A 6117-nucleotide genomic window follows, 5' to 3' on the forward strand; every position below is an offset into this window, starting at 1 on the left:
TTCCAGCTGTCCTCCTACTCCACCAGCCCACAACCCTGAGCCCATGTCTCCTTTCTATTCTGCCTGGTGCTTCTGAGGCCTTAGGCTCCAGCATGCAAGCCATCCTCCAGGACTGAGTCCTCTCCTCCTCTGGGCGTCTTCTGTTGTGTCTATTCCTCACAGTCTGTGTTGGCAAGAGGCTACAGCCTGGGGACAGGGCTTGTCTGTGTCAGACTAGGGCTCCATTGCAAACCCTTGTGCAGATTTCCTGCTACTTCGTGGTCTGTTTTGATGCAAGTGAAAGGTGATGTCATGAGTGTTATTTCTCTCCCAGCTCCAGAACTATTCTGCTGGTGACAGGTTTTAAAACCTGTATTTCCAAATCTCTGGGAGTGATTTTAGTCGTCTTTAATTTTGAGAAAAAAAGTTTGAATTTATTTCCCTCATCCAATTACATTGAGTCTTTTTGCCCATGCTTTCTTCAACTTCCATTTCTAGTGTATTTTAAATGTACCTATTTTGAATGAGGCAGTTGGACACTTGGCCCTGTGTAAGGAGGATCAGGCTCTGGGAAGAGATTTCGGGATGTAGTTCCACATTTAAAATAATATTAAAGAATGTGCTTTGAAGAAAGCCTGCTGGGAGCATAGACTGTGTAGAGAGCGTGTCTGTCAATTCAGCTGTGCAGATAAAGAGCTGCTCCCTTAAACCATGTGTTCTTGCCCTATCTAGACCTTGCAAGTGGATATGCATAGACAGACTCTAGTGCCCCTGTATAGCTAGTTTCAACGTTTGGGTTTATGCACCCTCTCTTGCAAAGGATGCATTTACTGTTGTTGTTATTAGTTAAAAGCTTTGCTGAGTTTTAGTGGGAGGAGGAGTGGGAGAGAAGTATGCAAGGTGGTGTGAAAGGCAAAAGGTTATCTTTGGAGTTGTAGTAGATCAAGTGAGGAGAGTGGCTTTTCCCGAGGCTTGACTGCATGGTGATGCCTGATGAAGGAGGCTGTGTATTAAGGAAAGTACCAGAGAGATGACAGAGAAGGAGAAAGTGCAGCTGAAGCTGGAGGAATGGCTTTTTCTGTAACTCAGTCAACTGATAGCTCAACTGCTCCAGTATTCCTCCTCTTCTCAGCATCTTGGCCTGTTTGGAGAAGATTTGGAAGTAAAATTTCAAAGCAAGAATTTGTTAGGGACTTAAGTCTCATCTTAACAAGTGGACATTAAAAAAGAAGTAGCTCTTTGTGACCACCTTGGTTTTGGTGTATTTGTGAAGGATTGTGTGGTCGCTGCTAACTAGTCCTGTGAGGGGCATTCTCAGAAACTTGGTCCTCTTAGAACAACATTAGTTCTGCTCCATTAATGCAGCAACAGGGCTTCTGAAGTGATCAGCCAGATCAGCTTGTGAAGGAGGAGAAACTTCCTGCTCCTTGATCCTTCACAAATCTCCAGCACTGCTGTCAAACTGAACCTGCATTAGGTCCCATGCCATCTGCTAGTTGCTGTACTACCCAGAGACTCTCTTACTGTTTCTTTTGATAGCTGAAGTATTGTAGTTGTGTTGTGCATGGAACCGTTGCAGTGAGGCATCATTTCTCAGAGTGAGTCACACTTGAGGAGTATGTACTTGAGATGTGCATACCATGTTGTCTCTGGAAGAGGCTGTGTTAAGATGAGTGAGCGTGAAAGTTCTCTCTCACTATTTTTCTGGGAACTTAGATGTAAGTCTCCTACTTAAAGCTTGCTGTTATGCTGCTTCTAGGAAAGGGTAGTTGAAAATAGGGAGTTGGGTTGAGACAGAAATAAATTTCCATCATATTTCCTTGTTAAATCAACTGAATTTGACATCAGGAGCTCTGAAAAATCAAGGTGATATGATGAATGTTTGAGTGCTAATGGTAGCTTGGTGAATGTTCTTGGTGTAACAGGTTGCAAACAGAAATGAGAAGGTGTTATGTTTGATCCAGATCACAAGTACAGCATCTTCAAGATGACAATGTGTCCAGAGACAACGCTAGAGTAGAATGACTTATTTTCATTTTAAAATGTAAATGTGGAAAAAAATTTTGTTTCTAAGGAAGGAGAATAGGATAGGAGTGGTCATCCTCAGGTGCAGAAATGGAGAGAATTTCAAATGTAGAGTGATATTTCTCTGACTTGTTACTGTTCAAGTTTGACAAGGGTTTGGCGTGGGTCGGGGGAGGGTGGAGGAATTCTGCATGACTCCCAGGTAGTTTTCCCTAAAAAATCAAAATGACCAGATGAAGATTGCTATGTCCAGAAGTGTGACTGTTTGGCTGCAGAAACTTGGAATGAAAAAACTTGGACCCTGCTGCTGCCCCGAGTGGATTTTTTTCCAGATAGGCAGCAGCCAGCATTTGCTTGCTAAAAGGAAGCGCATCAGGCCTGTGCACAACAGCTCCACTTGAGAAGCGTGTCTTAAGGGTGATTCAGCTTCTGAAGTGTGTCATTCTTTGAAACAAATCTGAGTGGGAGACTGAGGATAGAAAGGGGAATCGTTCCTGGCCCAAGGTCGGTCAAGGTTCCGTGGTGTGAGAGAGAATATTTGGCAGTAATTCTTTGTTACCCTGTTTCCGAGTTGCTAGTGGAACTCTTCCAAGACAAATCTAGTCCAATGGTCTAAATGCCTTATTTTGTAGTTTACTTTCTGTGTTGCTGCCTTTGAATTAGAGTTAATGAATTTCCTACTTCTGTCACAACAGACTTATTTAGAAGAAGACCAAAGAGCTCTAAACTTTTCGGCAGCAAGACACTGCTACTCCCTGCTCTGTATGGCCCTGCTCGCTTGAGTGAGTGGCAGAGGTAAAAGGAAGTTGTTGGAAGATTCTTACTTATTTTCTCACTCTAAGAGAACATTAAATACATTTGAATTTAATTCAAAATGCTGATAGGAATCCCATCTTGGACCTCTTCAGAGAAGAGGGATAGACTTTGTTGTAGACAGGACAGTAAAAAGAAAGGAAGAGATCAAACAGAAAAAGCTCATCAAAAAAAGCTCATCAAACACAGCTGTCTCTGGGAGAAAGAGCTGGGTTGGGCCCAGGATGGGAAAGTCTCTCCTGTGTCAGACATGTCTATCTTTTCCAGCACTATGTTCAGAAGTCATAGGAGGAAAGGTGGACATCTTGGTTTCCCTCCAGGTGTTTTAAGGGAGACTATATGATCTCTATGTAGCTGTTCTCACACTCTCAGAATTAATTGTTTATTTTTTTCTAAGTGCGGTAAAGAAAGACTTAGTTTTCTGAGACGTAAAAATCACAACAGTGGTGAAAACTCTTCAAGCAGATGATCTTGCAGAATAGTGAGAGATGATGGATAGCATCTCAATGCAGAGAAAGAAAATAATTTTAAAGAAAGTGGGAACTAAAGGTATAAGCTTTTGATTCTGTTCAACGTACAAGCATAATCTAGCTCTATACACTTCTCTCAATCCTCAGTTAATTTGATGTCAATATAAGGCTTGTACAGCAACAGGAATTGATTTTTCTTTTTCTTGTTCCTCCAAAGCTCTTGTCATCGTAATTATTTGTTCACTTGTTCAGATATCTCTTTGGGAAAAATATAGTCTCCTTGAGGATCAGCACAGTTTCTATTATTTCTAAACCTTTTTCATCCATTCATCTTTTTTTTTTTCCTCCAACTCTGTTTTAGCATCTTGTGTCCTTTCTTCAAACAGCAACTCCCATTTCACATTTTGTCTCTTTCTTCACCTTCAGTTGCATCAGCTAAAATAATTTGCAGTTTTGTGCTGACACTTAAATGTCATCACCAAGCTTTCCATGGTTTATACTACTCTGAAAAGGATGGTGTTGATCTTCGAGAGGCATGCTGCTTGGAAGCGTTTTCAAGCTCAAGGCTTTTTATCCTATTCTAAATGTAAAATCTGTATCAGCTAATCTTAAAAATACAAATTATAGAAATCTCATATTTCAGACAACTCAAAGGAACTTTCGTAAACGTGGTTTTACATTTTGCGGTGTCTAGGTACGTCATGCAGGCCATGTTTGGATTGGCCAGCTGAGGTTGGCACCAACTCATACGTTTGTTTGTTTTTACCTTTATTTTGTCATGTAAAGTACTCAGTGCATTTTGTTGTGAAGCATAACTTGCTAATGAGACCATACCTGCTATTTGGGAGAGTTTGTGAGAAGATATCAATGTGATAACCACATTTTGAGGTGGCCATTTCTGTAAAGTGCTAAGTGAATTCAGATGATTGATCTTACAGTACTGTAGGATCTAGCTTTTGTTTGCTGGTACACAGGAGGCTGCTTTTTAGCTCCCAGTAGCTTTGAGTGAAGTGCAGGCAGGCCCCAGCTGTACTACAGACCTAAGTCCATAAGTTCTACATGTACATGTTCAATTAATGCATATCACAGGGCCATTTTTGGTGCTTCTGTAGGGCTGTTAGACATCACGGTATCGATTCACTCTTCTTTTACTGTGTGCCCTTGTCTTGACTTGTGAACATCATGGGAGGCTGTACCTCTCATGGCAGTGCACTTTCTGTCTGGAGTATTGACCTTCTTGGAACAAATTCCTTAGTGGTCAGCATGGTCTCCTTGGTTAGTTTTACTTCCCCTCTCCCCGCTTCTTTCAGAGCCATGTATAGATTATTAGGCTATTGTTTTCTTGCTGGGATCAATTTAGTGTTAATTTAAAATAAATATGCTCTGTGAGAATTACACTGCTGCTCAACTTTTTTTCTCCCCCCCCACCGCCCCCCCCGGTTCTGTTCTGTACAGAAGTACTCTACAGATAGAACTTGTTGTAGCCTCCGTCCCTTTGGACTAGTCCTTGCTCTAAGGCCCTCAGCTTTTACTGGTCATGGTGTGCCTGTTCTGCAGCTGGGTGTCATCTACCATTAGGCAGTGATTCCACTGTTGTGGGACTGTTGCACCAAAAGACCTTTGTTTAGTGCCCTTAGGAAGTGAAGTTTTGGCTTCTTCCACAGGCGTCCAGGTGAATCTTTATCTTTGTTTGCGAAAAAAAAAAATGTAGTGGGAAGAACCGACATAGCCGTTGTGGAGATTTCTGACTATTTCTAAGTGGTGTTCTGTTGCAGCACTTCTGCATCTTCAGAGAGCACTACTTTCTGGCTGAGGTGTAAAGCTCAGAAGCATTGATTCATGCAATTGGCTGGTTCAGGGACAGCACTTTTGAAGAATTGCAATACAAGCAATTTTCCCTCCCCAGACTTTACAAATCATATTTATTATATAACCATGTACATCCCTATTGAACAGTCTTAGCTTAACTGTAGAAAGAGCTTCCGCATAACAGCGTGGTCGTCTTTGATCATCCTTGTTGCCTTTCACTGAACATTTTTCAGTTCTACTCTTGGGAAGCGTATTAAGTGTGGGATAGATTTATGCAACAGCATAGTGATGGTCTCTGGTTTGGTCTTGATTCCTTTCCAAATAACCCTGAGCACTCTGTGTACTTCTGTGGATAAAGTTGCTTCTCTGCTACTGAGCAATGAGCTGGTGTCTCCATAGAATCGTGTGTTCTACCATCAAGATCTCTCTGCTGGGTGGCAGTGATCTCTTTGGAGTCCGTCACTGCATATGTGAGGTTGGGATTGGCTTCCCTGTATGTATGCCATGTCACTTGCCATTTTTATTATCCACTCCTTCAGTCTCTAGTTCCTTATAGTTTTCCCACTAGGATTACGTTGAATGACTTTGCATCACCAGCAAAGCCTCACCTCACTGTTCGTGCTGTTTCAGATCTTAGATGAATGACACATGTCCCAGCATGGAGGCTTGCAGAACTGTGCTGTGATCTCCTCCCTCTTATTGCAAGAATGGAAAATTTCCTCCTCCCACTTCCTATTTTTAGCCAGGTGTTTATTCATGTAACGACTTCCTTAGGCCATAACTGCTAATTGTTCATGTCACAACTCCGTACCTCACCTGTAATTTCAAGTATATGTTGGAAGGCCACCATAGAGAATGGGCTTCCATATTCTTTCGTGTTTAACTGATACACTGTGGGACTCATCAGTGAAAACAGATAGTAAGTAATAACATGAGAAGAAAATGTTCAACTCTTCTCTCTGGAGTGTAATGTATTATGGATATTGGTCTCCAAATCAATAATTGATAATAATAGATTAAG

The sequence above is a fragment of the Apaloderma vittatum genome, unplaced genomic scaffold (genome assembly GCF_000703405.1).
Source record: "Apaloderma vittatum isolate BGI_N311 unplaced genomic scaffold, ASM70340v1 scaffold24019, whole genome shotgun sequence".
Classification (NCBI taxonomy): Eukaryota; Metazoa; Chordata; class Aves; order Trogoniformes; family Trogonidae; genus Apaloderma; species Apaloderma vittatum.